The 17288-nt window shown below is 45.3% G+C and overlaps 1 protein-coding gene across 19 annotated transcripts in view; it reads right to left on the bottom strand.

Moving 5' to 3' along the window:
* Positions 1–17288, bottom strand: part of PCBP3 (poly(rC) binding protein 3) — a 376369-nt gene that overhangs the window by 108180 nt on the left and 250901 nt on the right. For all 19 annotated transcript variants that reach the window (XM_020973415.2, XM_020973418.2, XM_020973433.2 and 16 more), the window contains exon 4: positions 9203–9278. The gene's annotated coding sequence lies outside the window, so the exon portion shown is untranslated. The remainder of the gene's footprint in view (positions 1–9202; positions 9279–17288) is intronic.

Below are 17288 nucleotides of genomic sequence, written 5' to 3'. Positions count from 1 at the left end.
CACAAATCTTATTTCATTTGACCTTTACAATGACCCTAAAAGGTAGGTGCTGTTATCTTCCCCAATTTTACAGATGAAGAAACTGATTTGCCCAGGGTCACCCAGCTAGTAAGTGATTGAGGCTGGACTTGAACTCCAGTCCTTCTGACTCCAAGTCTAACACTGCCACCATTGCAGGTCCCCTGCCACAGCTCCACCTTTTCTCCTTTCTGTCTTTAATCCCAATGAACGCCATGCCAGAAATTCTGCCCCCACCACAGAGCTCAGTGGCAAGAGGAATGTATCTGGAGGCAGAGGACCTGGGTTCCAATCCTGCCTCTTCTCCTTAACACCTCTACAGCTTTTTAGTTACTTACCCTTTCTGGGACTCAGTTTCTGTATCTGTAAAATGAAAGGGTTGGATTGTCTGATCCCTAAGGCTCATGCCAGCGCTGACTCCTGTGGTCCCGTGCCTGTTAACCTTCTCCAAAGCCACATCCCAAGATAAGGTCCAAGAAAGCTTCTATTTTATGGGACTGGGGGAAGGGATAACAAAGGTGCACAGATCACTCCATAAATCAATGGACATTTGTTAAGCATCCCCTGTGGCGAGGCAGGTGCCAGGGTGGGCCCTGGGCATATAAATGTTAAGGGGAAACAGTGCCTGGCTAGGGGAAGGGGCTGATGTTCTGGGGCACATGTCTCCTGAGCCCACAGGCTGGAAAATACAAGATCTGTAAAGATAAATACAAAAGTAGGGGGTGTGTGTGTGGGGGGGAGGGAGTAGGGAGTCTTAAGTTAGGGAATGTAGTGGGGCTTCTTGAAGGAGGCCCTACAGCTGAGCCTTGAATGCAGCTCAGGGTTCTAAGACACAGAGGTTTCAAAGAAGGAAAGCATTCCTGGTGTGGGGAAGAGCCTGGGCAAATGTGTGGAGGTGGGAGATGGTCCTATACTGGAAAGAACAAGGAGGCCAGCCTGGCCTAACGATAAAGGGCTGTTCTTTGGCATGCCTCAGAGGTTTGTTTTAACAGGAAGGATGGTGTTTTTTGATATTATCTTAAAGAATGACTGTCCCAAAGAATTTCTACAACCAGTGTCTCTGATAAGGGCCTCATTTCTAAAATATATAGAGAAATAAGTCAAATTTATAAGAATACAAGTCATTCCCCCAATTGACAAATGGTCAAAGGAAATGAACAGGCAGCTCTCAGATGAAGAAATTAAAGCTATCTATAGTCATATGAAAAAAATGCTCTAAATCACTATTGATTAGAGAAATGCAAATTAAAACAACTCTGAGGTACCACATCACACCTATCAGATTGGCCAACATGACGAAACAGGAAAATGATAAATGTTGGAGAAGATGTGGGAAAATTGGAACACTAATGCATTGTTAGTGGAGTTGTGAACTGATCAAACCATTCTGGAGAGCAATTTGGAACTATGCTCAAAGGGCTATAAAAAAAAAATTATTGACCCAGCAATAAATACCACTTCTAGGGCTGTATCCCAAAAAGATCATAAAAATGGAGAAAGGACACACATGTACAAAAATATTTATAGCAACTCTTTGTGTGGTGGCAAAGAATTGAAAATTGAGAGGATGCCCACCAATTGAGGAATGGCTGAGCAAGGTGTGGTATATGAATGTGATGGAATACTATTGTGCCATAAGAAATGATGAACAGGCTGACTTCAGAAAAACCTGGAAAGACCAGTAAGGACTGATGCTGAGTGAGGGGAGTAGAACCAGAAGAACATTGTACGTAGTAACAGCCATGTTGTGAGATGACTAATGTTGATGGACTTAGCCCTTCTCAGCAACACAAGGATCTAAGACATCTCCAAAGGTGTCATGATGGAAAATGCTATCCACATCCAGAGAAAGAACTCTACAGTCTGAATTCAGATCGAAGCACACTATTTGCTATTTTTTTCCCTTCTGTTTTGTTTTCTCTTTCTGGTGGTTCCTCCTATTGGTTCTAATTCTTCCTTACAACATCATTAATGTGAAAGTATGTTTAATAGGAATAGTCTAGATCAGATTGTGCACAGTCTTGGGAAGGGAGGAGGTGAGGGAGGGGGAGAAAAATGTAAAACTCAAAAGCTTATGGAAGTGATTGTTGATAAATCAAAATAAATTAATAATAAAAAAGGGGGAAAAAAAGAATAACCATCTCTGTAGTAATGGAGAGAGACACTTTTGGCCAAATTCGTGTTTAGAGAAACTTTAAACATAAGTGACTACAACGATGAGAGTAAGAAATGATGAGAGGAGTTGGCACATCACTTTCTTTGCACTTCAGAAAGCCTTGAGCTCAGAAACAGCTGAGGAAGCCTCCCGGCCTTAAAGCTGAAGCTACAGGAAGGGGCTTCTCACCTCTCAGGGAAGTTTCCCGGTCACAGTGGGGCTCACGGTCGGGGAGGGAATTCTATGCGCTAAAACTGCAAAGAGTGCTGAGCTTGGGGCCACAGGACCGAGCTCGGATCTGGTCCCTGCGCGATCTCCAGACGGTTGCTCAGTGTTCAGGGATCTCATTTTCTCATATGTAAGATGAGGTGGGGGAGGGGGAACTAGCTCCCCCTAAGCTCTCTCCTGACTCCGGATCTCCGGCCCCACGATCTGCTTTGAATGCCTAACTTCCATGGTATACAAGATTATATTTGCCAACAATAAGTCTAGGCAGTCGGGGTTCTACATTAGACACTTGGGACATCTCGTTTGAACTGACGGCTCCGAGGTGTGAAGGATGGGGCTCCCGGGATTGTGGGGATGATGCCCAGCTTTCAGTCAAATCTCAGTCAAACCCAGCTGCGATCACTTTGTTTCAAGCAAACACGACTATCCACCTCTTTACTTTGGACCCAACTGCGGAAATAGATTCTCTGAACGAACGTACCAAAGACTACAAGAGGGCGGGCAGCACAAACATTCTCGGGCCATTTGCCCCCATTTACAGACGCAAGCCTCAGGCAGGGCCAGGAGCAAAAGGTAAGATCTCAGGACGCTGGGGAGCCCGAGCCTATGTGATTTCAGTGATTGCTGGGCTCAGGTAAATGGCGGTGACTTTCAAACCGCTTACATTTCAAATCTCTGTTTAAGTAACTCTGCTCTGTTCTCAACAATTCTGAGTGCGGGTGGATTTACTTTGGTATTTACAGAAACCCAGAGAATAGTCTCGATAAAAACATCTCACCCTGACGAAAGGAGAGCTCCCCTCTCCCCGTAAAGCACTGGCCGCACATTCTCCGCCAAATGTCCTGAACTGCGCGAAGCGGTTCCCACATCTATTAATTCTGCACTTCCTAACGTATTTTCCTTGAAAATATTCCTCTTTGTTTAATTGTTACTACTATCTTTTGTTTTGACATTCTCTTTGTTTCTGAATGCATCTCTCCCTCCTTCCCTACCCATGGAGCAATCCCTAGTGACAAAGAATAAAAAAAGAAAGATTAAAAAATCAGTTCAACAAAACACAACCAACCAAACACGGGAGTTGAGTCTGATGGTATTTGCATAAAACTCTGTTTGTTTGTTTGAGACAATCAGACAATTATTCAGGAGTCTCTCCCCCCCCTTCCCTAAAAGGAAAGGACATGCATTTTCTCATCTCTTCTTCAGGGCCGGATTTGATCACTTAATCACATCTTTTAGAGAACAAAGGGAGATAGAGCCATGAGAGAACCTCTCTTTGGAGGACTCCAAGCAAAGGCTGGCTGGCCTCACGTTGGGAGCGTCCTTGGAGGGGATGGCCTGGGGAGTCCCTTCCAACACCTACATTCTGAAATTTCTGGTAAAGCAGGGGACCCCTGCTTGGGTCACAGGTACTGAATGCTTCACAGGTATGACAAACACCCTCACTGGGGTTTTCATTAACGTGGTAGAGTCTGTGTGGGGGTGTGGGTGCCCTGCGTTTATCCATGCTTATGCATAAAATGTCTCACTTTTCTTTAAATCTTGGCTCTGGGTTCAAATCTCCCATTGAATACTTGCTACCTTGGCTAGCCATTCACCTCTCTGGACTTCAGCTTCCTCCTCTGTGAAATGAAAAGTTTTGACCAGCTCTCAGGTCTCTTCCAGCCCAAGACTGAGAAGGCTGTGACTTTCATCTGTGAAGGTCCCTACTGGCCCTTTCCTTTCCCTCAGGGGTCGCAGGAGCCTGGCTAGTTGGGGACCAGGAGAAAGTGGCAGAAGTCAGGTTTTCAGGTGATGTGACCCATGAGAGTGAAAAGGAATCTATCTCTGGACCGTATCTTCTGTGGGAAGGTTGGCCTTCAGGACCCTTCCCAGAGACTCACTTTAGCTGGCTGGCGTTCAGCCATCATTAGGTACCCTTCAGTAGCTGAGAGAGAGAGAGAGAGAGAGAGAGAGAGAGAGAGAGAGAGAAGGAGAGAGAGAGAGAGAGTGTGTGTGTGTGTGCGCGCGTGTGTGCGTGTGTGCCTGTGTGAGTGTGCACGTATAATCTTGTCTGTGTGCATGTGCACCTGTGTGTGTCCGTGTATGCATGTAATTGTGTCTGTGCATATACATGTGTGTATGTGTGCCTGTGCTGCCTCACCCAAGTGGCTCCAAGCCTGTCACCACAGATGTTATCATCCCACCTACGCCTCAACCCAAATTAGAGTCAAGAGAAAGGTTCCCACCCCTTTCCCTCTGCACTTTGCCTCTTCTCTGCCCCCCAGTCCCTACCCCCAGCCTCTGCACCAGCAGTGGAACAGCCACCTGAGACATTGCAGGTCCCTTGCTTCTCCCTGGGGATGGAGGACATGGGAGGATTTATTTTGGACAGGAGGGAGGCTCTAAGGAAAGAAGGCAAAACAGTGTCATTTCTTCATTTTTATGGCCCAGCATCTGTTGGGCATGAAACTATCAGTCATTTGTTTACAGCCTTTTATATTAAATTGTTATGCACATATCCTAATTATTTCCCGTTAATAGTTAATGTGCCCTTTAGCATCCCCAATATCACAGACACAGGCTTTTGTAATGTGATAACCAGTGCACGGTAGTTATAATATCCCTTCTCATCATACTGCATAGCTCTAAAGGTAGGTGGTCAAAAATGGGCTGCCAGGGTGGTCTTGTGAATGTGCCACAAAAGTAGAAGAATCAGAGCTGGCCCCCAGCCCAGCCCCAGCTTCCCTCAGGCTGCCTCAATTTTACATATATGCACACATACATACACTTATGTATATGCATACATGGTTATATGTTACATACAATATATATGGTATGTGTATGTGCAGATGCATATATATATGTATATGTGTGTACATATACACACATAAACACAAAACACACACACACACACACACACACACACTGGGCAGAGATGATTCTTTCCCTGGGGATCAAAGCCAGCTGTCTGTTTTCAGAGCTTGGGGCTTCCACCTCAGACAGAGATGCCGCATACATTCTGCCAGGGCCCGTGACTAAGAGGTCATTTGCTGCATACTCTAGGGGCAGAGGACCCACAGCTTTGGTGCAGTACCTCCTGAAGCTGTGACTCCTTTTTCCAGCCAGATGGGGGGAGTGAGAGAAGGTTGGTGGGACATCCTGGGGATCCCTGCCAAGCCCAGGGCTGTGCAGGATGAGGGCTTAAGAACCCCGCTGCCTAAATCTGTTTCCCACCAGAGTATCCAATGTCACCTAGCACGTGCTGCTGAGATGCACAGTCATTGGCTATAGGTAATGAATACCCCTGGGTCCGGCTGGGGACTGCAGGGGGGCAGTACACAAGGCAAGCTGAACCTGATGTGATTTAATTAAATGAGATATCTGCAAAGAGCTTTGCAAGCCTTAAGGTGCTACATAAATACTGGTTATTATTATTGTTATTTAGGGAAATAACACGTCATTCAGAGCTCAAATGAATCCTCAAGATTTGGCATTAAAATTGTTTTCACATGATCAGCTGTAAAAGCAAAGGTAGCAATGTGGGCTGCAGCTTAGGAACACTTTGCCCCTACTGAATACTTAGAAGGATGGGATCAAGAAGCCAGAATTATTCACCAGAGGCTCAGTGATCTTCCTAAACTAACAAAGAAAAATTTCCAGCCTATAAATATTCCCCCCTAAATTATTTTAGAGAATTCAGCCAATAAATAATCTTGGGATGGAAGCATTATTGCAGACCAAATTGCCGCTCACAGTCACGAAGCATGATCCTGACCTGAAGGTATTTAGGGATGCCATTTCTGACATCTGTTTCCATGCCAAATGTTCATAATCTCCACGCTACATGAAATGAAAGCTTTCAGAAAGTAGCAGAGGAAAGACAAGTCCTGAGAAAACATGTAAGCTCCATTATCCTGAAGGTGCTTGGGGAGGCTATCTAGGAAAGAAGATCTCCCAGCCCAATGATTTCATTCAATTTCCTCTCACATAATAATTTGCTGAATGTTAATCACAAAACACTAATAGCAGGAGAGCCAGTTTGTTTCTATCCAAACTCTATCCAACATGAAAATAAGAACAAGCTGAATCACGATTATAACAGTAACTCATATTTGCATAGCTCTTCCATTTTCCCAAAGCTTTCTTCCCGATACGCCGGGTCACCATTCACAGTTTATAGATGAGGGAACAGAGGTGAAGGGACTTGCCCAAGGACATCCATGTACTTCGATGTAAGAACACACTCTTTCCACTTCCATTAATGACATTCACTTGACATTCCTCCATGATTAGTACTCACAATGAATAGCAAGAGCCCTGGGCTGGGCACTGACCACGGATGTTCTGTTCCATTGTACTAGGGCATTCCTATTGCCCCAGAATCAGGGGAAAGAGAATTCTTGAGAATAATTATTGAAGGGATAAAGCTCCTTTGGTTGGCTCTGGTATTCCCAACAGGATCAAGACAAGAAAAAGCAAGTCGAATCTTCAGAAATGGAATCATGTAACAAGCATTTAATAACTGCATACTATTAAACAATATTCACAAACTCTCATATCCTTCTAAAATAGAGAATGGCCACCATGCCCCATCACTCACTTGTTGTCTACCTTTACTGTCTTCAATGGGGGAAAAAACCAACACCTGACCCATTGAGGCAGAAATAGAAAATGTGACAGAATTACTGAGTGGGCTCTGAAGGACAGAGGGCAATGCCCCTCCAGAGTCACGTAGTTAACACCTGGCCATTTCTTTAAAGCAGTAAACTGTCATTCTCTTAATAAACAGAAAAATCACATAACTCTCTTCACACCTTTATTTCTGGAAAAGTAGATGAACATAAACACCATTCCCTAAGCCTTGATATTGGTGCTATTTTCATTTGTAGAGCTGAAACCATCACATTTTCTCTGAAAGAACCATGGGCAGGAGAGAGACATGAGGAGAAAAGGGGAACCCAGCTTTGCTCACTATTAATGAGAACGTTATTTTTGCTTGATAAAAGCAGCTGTGCCTCCTTGTTGTAGCTAGAAGACATCCCTCATCACCAAATGTTGATGGTGGATTGGTGATCTGGGATATGTGGATTTGCATAAGGCCACAATGTTTCAATCCATGTAGAATGGACTTTGGCTTTTTTCTAAACATAAATACGCTTTAAAGGGCTACCTCCATAGCACAATTCTAAACCTCCCAAACAGGCAAATAATTTTGCCCCCATCTCACCTTCCTTTGACGAAGCAAGTTCACAGCACAGGGCAATGGTTTAGAAAGGGGAAATTGGGGGATTATTTTGCTTTCTATGAGTGAAAAGGAAAGACAAAACCAGAAATGTTGCATAACATCCATAGTCCTCAAATAAATGATTCAAAAGAATAAAAAAGATCATTAGTTTTTTGTAATCAACATGAATACTTAATGCCACAAATCTAACTTGAGACAGCATTCCCAAGAAGAGAAAAAATTCTTCTTTTGACCTATGAGAGTTTTGTTTGTTTATTTTTCCTTGATCTCAAACAGAGGCTAATCTTATTTCATTCCTTTGCATTTCTAAAATGATTAACTTCTTTCCACCTTTGGGCATAATAAGAGCCCATGTTTCAGAAAAGCAACAGACTAGAATGCCAATAAAAAAATCATTTCTTATTCTAAAGCAGCATAAAGTCTTAGATTGGAACATGCCCCAATTAAGTGACAAGCATACCACATAGAAAAAAGTTCTACCAATGTTTTCTAATCCCAACCATTATAAAATTAGGTTGATCATAAACTGGTGGAGCACCAAAAGTTATGTTGGCACTTTTTTTGAGCATGTATAGTTTTCCCCTAGTTATTGATCCCAAACCATGATCAGAAAAATGCCAGCCTTAGAAATGCCTCAGTCCAACGACCACTTTGGTATTCAACAGGATGGATTTTCCTTGATACACATAAATGGTACCAAATGGAATTCCTTTGAAAGAACTTAGATGGCTCATGATTACAGTCACAGAGAAGCCGTGGAGGATAGCCGCCCCAAATATGAATAAAGAAAAATCAAATCTGTTTTCTATTTCATAAGGCAGCATTAACTCTTTGAACAATATTTTCTTAATAAGGCAAACACTTTTTTTTCTTTCCCCCTTGCAAGATTCCACGTCATGAAATGATGTATGCACAGAAGAGGGGTTTGCAAAATATAAATCCAGTTCCATGAAGCCCAACAAACACTTCCTAGGTGTCTGCTGGGTGTAAAGCAATGTGCTGGGCACTGGGTAGAGTGGCATTACGAAAAGCTGAGAATTTAATTCCGAGACAAGTCGCTATTGAAATTGAACACTATATACATTTGCAAAGCTATCAATCAATTCAATCAATATACATTTATTAAGCCCCTTTACTGTTCTATAGACATCTTTATTTAAATAAAACTTTCTATCTTTCTCATTCTAAACCACTATTTCATATTGGTCACTTAAATTGATCTTTAATAACATTTCCGTATCACTAAAGCAAGCACAAAAACTGAATGAATCATTAAATAGCTAATATGTTTGAGAGAAATAAATTTATTTGCAACTTGTCAAATAATAGATTTATAAAACTCCAATTTCCCTTTTTTCCACTTATGAAGAAATTCACACCCTTTATTGTCAGTTTTGATAAAATACATGTTTTAAAGTCCTCGCTCAATGGGCTTTGTTTAAAGTTGTGAACCTCCTTTGTCTACCCTGTGCTCTCCCTCTCATCAGTCTTTAAAACAGAAGTCTATAAGAGTATTTTTCATTTTCCAAAGTGATATTCCCCCCCCCACCCCGGAAAGTGTTTCAAAATCTCCTTACCTCAAATCAAAGCAGCTTTGCAGTTGGGTCACCGATTTGGTTTGATGCGGGTTTCAGACAGATGGTCACTCTTTCCCTGTTTAGAGAAGATGACAAATGTTAAGGGGAGAAAAATAATCACAGTGATATTTTGTTCTAAATCCGAGAGCACTCACCCTCCCATTGGCCTCAGGAAGAGGCCATGTGATGGGCACCAATGGCACGTGACCTATCCCCCCCCAAATCCCTTGGTTTCCTGGGCATGGGATGCCCCCACTACTGATGCTGCTGTCATGTCAATGACTTTGGGTTGGCTTAAAGGTCCACTGAACAAATCCATCTGCCTCCAGGACATGAGGCTGCACCAGCCCAAGCCCTTGTGATAGGAAGGGTGAACACAAAACCCAGACTCCAAGACTGATCACATCGTGGCTTTGTTTTGTTTTCTGTGAGAATCAAGTTATGGGTTGTTGGGGCTGTTTCTTGAACCAGCTCCTGCAGCCTCGTCATGCATCAAGTCCTCTTGAAAGCTTTCCTTGGGGAATGAGTTGGGGCAGGGTGGTAAGCGTTGTCTCCAAGAAGTCCAAAACGCAGAGGGTGCTTCACACGAGTTAGAAATTCCTTGATCCTGACATCTGACCACCCTGTTCTTCTATCACAGAGGATACCGAACCTTCAAGAGGTGGAATGAGGGCGGGGAGAAGCAGAACAAGTCATACTGGCTAGGGCTAGTGGGACACACCCTACACTGGATATGGGGAGCTATGGGGTTTATTGTCCCCTTCCTTCAGCTAACTCACTGTGGGAACTTGACCAAGTCTCCTCCTTCTTCTGGGTCTGTGGGAAATTCAGTTCAATTCAATTCAGTCAATTCAATTCCACAAACTTTGTTCAGCTCTTACTATGGGTAAGGCTCTGCTCTAGGCACTGGGAAAAGACAAACTCATTGATACCTAAGGTCCCTTCTAGTTCTAGAGTCCATGCTCCCCTGCCAATGTTTTTATATGTTACTAATTATCATGATTCTTGATTAGTCAAAAGTGCTGACCAGGGATGCTGACCATCTAGATGATGGGTCCCTGCCCAGGAACTATTAACATACACATGAAGAAACTCAGAACTCCTCCGAGGACCCTGGGTGAGAAGGACAAGACCCAGATGAGCTGCTCCCACAAGAGCTTCCCAAGAGGAATGTGATGGGCACCAATGGCACATGACCTATTTCCCCCCAAATCCTTTGTCCTATTAGGGATGGGTATTAAAGTTCACGAGCTTAAAGGCAACCATAGAAAGGAGCATCCACTATCAGAATTAAGCCTGCGGAGGGGAAGAAACTAACCTTGCCCCTTCAAGAAACAGTGCAAGGGCGGGGGGAGCATTAAAGACTGCTAAACATGTGCATGCCTTTATTTGTAGCCAGGCTGAGTTTGGTGATGTAGGCATGGTGAGGGTATGGCCCAAAGTGGCAACCTCTAGCATCTAGAAATGATCCAGAAGCTTGGCACTGGCTACAGATGGCTTCTAGAAAGGATGGAGGGCACCAACCAGTTTTACCTGCCTATGTCTGAGCTGCCAGGGGCATGTGATTGAAGATGGCCTTCTGACAGCTGTCAGGGCCCTTTTGGAGGTTTGAAGGCTCAGGAAGTAGGGATAAAAGCAGGGACAAGGGTGGCCCAACAGCTGAGATGAGGGGCCTTGATGCCTCTTGGCTCTACTGAGAGCTCTTTTCTGCACAGCCAATGAAGACATCATGCCCTGGTCAGCTGGGTCAGGAGGTGGTCACCTCGGTGCCTTCTGACTCTCCAATTCTGTGATTCTATGAGTTTACAGACTGACATCTGCAGAAAGAATGAGAGTAGCTAGCCAAGTCACTGTTCTCAGCTTGGAGAAGCAGAGCCCGGGCTTCCCTCACCCTGGGATCTCGGGGTGAACCCAAAAAGGCCAACGACCAACTCTCTCATTCCTCCTCCAGGAGGGGATGTTCCTGGAGGTTTGGGCTGCACAGCCTGGAAAAGTTGGTCAAATCCCTGAAAAAAACCCATCATTCTAACCAGGTGCAGGATGAAGCTGAATTAGATGGAGTTCATTGGTTAAGGAAGACAAACTGCCTGGTTTGATCCAATTAGTCCAATATCATCAATACAGCAAAACTAGACCCTTTAGCTGACTAAAAAAGAACATGAACATGTGTGTGTATGTGCATATGTGTAAGTATTCCCATGGATTCATGGCACCATCACCTCAAAGTCTGTCTTTATGCTCTGACATTTCTTTTTTTGTGTGTGAAGCAATTGGGGTTAAGTGACTTGCCCAGGGTCACACAGCTAGTAAATGTCAAGGATCTGAGGCCAGATTTGAACTCAGGTCCTCCTGACTCCAGGGCCAGTGCTCTAGCCACTGCCACCTTGCTGTCCTGCCCTAACACTTCTAGGTGAACTTTTTGGTGTGCACATTGATTCCTGGCAAGAGTAGGATGAGTATTGTCTTAGTTAGCAAGAGCCACCAGCCCCCTCACTTTTCCAGTGGATGGAGATGGTAGGAAAGGTGACATCACTCCATGGCCATGGTCTAAAGTACCTGGGATGTATCACAGAATCTGAGATCTGGCAAGGCCTTCAAAGGGTACCTGGTTTAACCCCCTACCTGACCAAGAGTCTCTTCTGTCATATCTCCCACAAGTTGCTGCCCAGACTCTGCTTGAAGACCCAGCAAGGGGGAGATCATTACCTCCCAGGCAGCTCTTTCTACTTTGAGATAGCCCTCATGGTGAGAAAATTTTGGGGACATCAAGTCAAAATGTTTCTCTGCAGTCACCCAGGCCATCTCACCATGAGCCACAGATGAGCTAGAGCATAAGCAAGCATCAGCCACTATGACTAAGACAGGAGCCATACGTGGCAGATTCCTCTGAGCCCCAAAGAAGTTCATGGCAGCTTCCACCTGGGAGATGATTTACTAACACTTGTGGAAAGGGTGGTATTCTTAGATGACTTTACATGACTTAGATGGCAAGACTTAGCAAGAAGAAGAACGGCTGGAGCCATATTATGGCCAGTCCTCAACATACACTCTCAGCTCCATCAATTGGAATGGCCAGATCCCTATTATCAGTGTCCTCATAGTGCAAGCCTGTCCTTTGAGGCCACTCACTTCTTCTTCATCGTGGTCATTTTCAGGATATGCTGGCACTCCAACCTATGACAAAGGGCTGCTGTGGTCAATACAATTCATCATGCATTTAAGACACTTTCTACCTGCCCATACCCTGGGATTGGTCTACCGGAAAGAGTGCTTGCACTGGGTGTGAATCCTACCATTATTACTTTGGGCAAGTCTCTTAACCTCAGGGGCATCTGTTTCCTCATTTATAAAATGAAGGGGTTAGATTCAATGGACTGGAGAATTGGCAGGAGCAATGAGCTGCCCCTCACTGGGGGTCTTTCACCAAAGGCTGACCAATGACTTGCCAGGAATAGGCTAAAGGGGATTCTTGTGGGATGACAGAGGAGTCTCCTGGGAGGCCTCTCCCAAGTCTTGGATCCTGTGATTGTGGGGAGGCTGGGGTCATCATTCACATTCTACAATTGCTAGACTTCTGTGGAATTGGTTAACTCAGGCTTCAAGAGAGGAGCTCTCTAGCGAGCTGCCCGCCATTAGCTTTTCCAGTTCCTCCCCAGCCCCTCCTCACCAAATTCAAATTCATGCAACCCTTGCTTCAAAACCAACTTGGTTCTTTGTCTACCCCTGGGACAGAGATCCTGCTCTAGATAAAGACCATTTTGTCCTGAGATCTCAGACATTGAACGAATATAATCCTCATAGGCAGAGAACACCAGTTTAATTTCATTCTTAAATAATCTTCTAAGTAAACTTTTGCACATGTCTAGGGGCTGAAAGGGTTTTTGTAGCAAAAATGAAAGCAGGATTAAAGAATGAGGCCAAGCACTGGAGGGATTAAAGCCACTCTGCTACTGTTTGGTAAAATAAAAATACATTTGGTGAGTCAGTGGAAAGGCTGGGAACAGAAGGATAGTTTAGGGGGCCTGCTTCCTGGTGCAGGTCACTCATCTTGGCTCTTTAGCTGCCCAGAGAAAGCCATCCATCCATTTCTAAAGCACTGGCTGGGAGCAGAACCCAGGAGCCAGGGTTTCTCAGCATCCCCGCTAGTCAACTCACCGTGGGACCCGTAACACACAAGGAGCGTCCACTCACAGTCTCTGACAAGAGAATTCTGCTTTTGAAAATAAAACTCGCAACACTGCCCCCCCATGGATTTGAATCCCATCTCTGCCATGCCTGTCTGTTTGATGCTTTGCTCACTATGTCCCCTATCTGTGCCTCAGTTTCCTCACTTATCCAAAAAATGCATCAATGATCTTTATGTTCCCCTTGGCCTTAAATTTTCTAGCAATTTCTCCTCTCTGCCTCAGCTAACCAGAGCACTTAAGCATGAATTTGTTAGTGTGCTTAACTGTGCTCCTAAAAGAGATGAACAAATCCCCAGACAAATGGAGAGCTGTGACTTAATCCCAAATCCCACCTTCTTGGGCATATCCTGGTACACATATTCATCCCATCTCCTATGCCTTTAGTATCCTTAATCAAAATTATTCAATCTAAGTCAATTCCACAAGCTTTTATTAAGCACCTACTGTGTGCCAGCCCCTGTGCTATGCACCAGGAAAGCTAGCAGTATTGTGGAGGTTGGATTGGAGAGGGGAGAGCCTGGAAACAGGAAGACCCATAATGATGCTGTTCTAATGTTTAGGCCAGATGTGATGGGTTAAAATTTGAGAGCCCAGACTCCTTCTCAGGCTTAAGTCTCCCTATTCCACAAAGGCTGGTCAACAGAGCCGAGCTCATTGGGGTCTCAGGGCTTCCCTCCCTACGTTTATCAATCTGGTCCAGGAAGGGGACAAGTGACTCGAGACCCCCAACCTCCAGGCTGGTGGCCTTTCCACTGCATGCGCCGCCCATCACTTGTGTGCAATTCTCTGTTGGAATCATCACACCCAAAACACCCAACCATGGAGCAAAGAGAAGGATGACCAAGGATGAGGGCTAGTGTCCAACCCCAGAAAACATGGTGAAGTGATTCCATCAGAGTCCAGAGTGACATCTTGCTATAAGGAATCCTACATACCTCATCACAGCCATTAAAATAACTTCATTTATTCAGACTCTGCTCATCTGGTTTCCATAACCATTTCATCTGGGACACAGTTTACTTTTTGTGTTGTCTACAGAAAATGAGTCTGCTGGCAAATTAATCACATAAATCATATTGCAGGAGGTCTACAGGGAGCAGGCAAGACAGGCTGTGCTCATGTCTGGGCACATTTACTGTAGGGAGGCAAATGAATTCTGGGAAAGCCAAATGAGTCTATCTAGTTTAATCAAGTGAATGTGGCTGGTGAGTCAATCTTTCTTAATTCACATGACTATTGCCCCCATTTGTTTAAGGATGACTTTAGAGGTGAGTGAGTGCATGTGTTTATAAGTGTATAGACAGGAACTGGATAAAGTGTAAGAATGAGGTAGCTACAGCTGCCTAATGCCTACAGAAGGACGAGGGAGTGAGAACCAGAGGGTAGAGATGTCTGGGGTAGACATGGACTGGGACAGTGTCTTTGATGTGGGTAGTTCACACAGCACAGAAATCATCCTACAGGTCAATTAAGGGCAGTTGAATCCATGACAAGCTTCCACAGAACTGAGACCAGAGTCATCATTGCGGGAGGTGATGGAACTCTGGGAAATGGGCAAACCAGAGGCTGCTCCTCTTTACCCAACCCTCTACGTCCTTTTCTCTGTAGCCTCGAGCAAGGTTAACAAAGCTCACAGAACAAGCAGTGCTGCACCAGAGCTGTCTCTTTGACTAATTGCTTCAGAAGGGCGTGAAGAGGATCCAGAAACTAATGGTGAGAAAAGGGGGAGGAGACGATGGTCCCACTATGTGAAGGGTAGATGTTCTTTTCCTCAGGGCCAAACCGCACTGCCATAACACCCACTTCCCAGATCAATACAATTAGCTTCATTGGTTCACCTTCAAATTCCCATCAAGCACAGAATACAGCACCAGGGCCAGGGAATGCTTCCCTAGACAGCCCCACTTGTCTACCTCGACCTGTCCTTCTCCCCTAGAATCGTTCACTTAGCATAATGAGAATGCCTCCAACTCCTTGGCGTAGCCAGAGGCAATTCTCATAAAAAGGCATTCGAGCCAATGGCTGGCTCAGCAAGGGAGTGAGTGTCCTGGGCACCTCTGGCTGGAGGAAGAGGCTTCTCCCCGGGCGGAAGGAGGCAGAGACCTGACCCATAGCAGGCCAAGGACTCCAGGTCTGGCTTCTCTCTCCACACCCACAGGCCATCACAACCAGATAAAGGACGATGATGGCTTGAACTAAGGTGCTGTCCGTGTGATAATCAACCATCCAAGCAGACAGCAAGCACTGAGTGAGCTCTCCTACATGCTGGGCATTACACCAAGTCCTGGGGGTGTGAAGACAGAGCCAAGACAAATTTCTGCCCTCAACAAAGTTGTATTATAAGCACAGTTCAGGGAGAAGAGAGGAGGGCTGTTGGAAACAGCAAGACTTGGGCTTGACTCTCACCTCTGACATATGTTAGCTGGGTGACAGCCTGGTCAACCCTTCATTTCTTTATCTGTAAACTGGCAATGATGATAAAAACAAGAAGTAATAGTGGCAGAGCACCACAGCACCTACTGCCCCTTACAGGGTTTGTGGGATCATAGAGCTGCAGCCAGAAGCAGCCTTTGAGGCCTCATTTACAGAAGATGCAGAGATGGAAATGACTTGCCTGGGGCTGCAAAGCTGGTGTTTAAGGTGACAGAATCCCAGATCTTCCTGATCCAAGGCCATGGTGGTCCCCACTGTGATTCTGCTCCACATCTCATACAGTGGTCTAGTCTTGGGGAATACCCCAGTCAAACACCCTCTGCCTGTTACTGTTGGCCCACTCCTCCATCTCTACTGACTCTAAGACCTGACCCTCCTACCAGAGCCTTCCCGAATCATCCCCTCATCACCTGGTAGTCCCACGCTGGAAAGACAATGGTGGGTGAATGCGTGGAAGGATCTACCAGAGAAGGCTGTGGCTCATTTGTATAGCTCTCAGGGACTGAGTGTGTGCAAAGCAGCCTGCTGATCCCACTGTGACTGGAGACCCCAGCCCACACTTGGGTTTCCAACCTCCCAACCAGGCCATCTTTCCATCTTCATCCCCCACCTCTCCTTTTCTACTTCTGCAGAAAAACAAACCAACCCCTTCCTCTCTTTGTTGCTTCTCCCAAAGTGTGCTTCCTTCCACGATTAGAATGTAAGTTCCTTGAAAGCAAGGCCTGTCTCTTTTAACTCTATATTCCCAACACTTAGCATAGTGCCTGGAGTATAAGTGGCACTTGAGAAATGCTTTTTTGTTACTTAATTCATGTAAATACTTTGTAAGTACAAATGTGCACTGTTTGTGTTATTCATAGGGGGATGCAGGTGAGCAATGTCACTAAGGAAGACCAGAAAGATCTTGGCCTGTGCTGCCACAGGTAGTCAAAGATGCATGGCCGTGCGATTCTGAGCCTGGGACATTGGGAGGGGGGAGGACGCCAATGCTATCAGTCTTGGATGTGGTTTACTGAGTGGGAGATGCAGCTTGCAGGACTCCCCCACTGGGGATGGCTGCCTGGAGAGGCTCAGGAGCCCCTTGAGTGCCCCACTTTCCTCTTCATCTTTGAAGGCGACCTCATTATGATTAGTCTGGCATAGACCCCCCCCCCCGCCCAGTGGTAGGGAATCCTCCTTCTTCACTCCCTCTGGAGTAGGAGCAACTTCAAAGCATCTCACTATAGACCATAGCTTTACTTATGGGATTTGGACTAGGGTTGTCCAATGCACACCTTTTGTGACATGGGTTGGGGGCGACGTGGACAGTCTAAATCACAGAGAGGCAATGTGGTTCAATAAACAGAACGTGAGCCTTGCCTACTTAGAAGTCTGACCCAGATTCCCCGTGTTCCAGGGCACGGCCTTGGGTGAGCCAGTCAGTCTCTGCGTGCTTCAGTTTCACCCCCTGTGAAAAGAGGGAGTGT

Source organism: Phascolarctos cinereus, unplaced genomic scaffold, assembly GCF_003287225.1.
Source record: "Phascolarctos cinereus isolate Bilbo 61053 unplaced genomic scaffold, phaCin_HiC Scaffold_5;HRSCAF=322, whole genome shotgun sequence".
Lineage (NCBI taxonomy): Eukaryota > Metazoa > Chordata > Mammalia > Diprotodontia > Phascolarctidae > Phascolarctos > Phascolarctos cinereus.
This window is presented reverse-complemented; position numbering and strand designations above follow the sequence as displayed.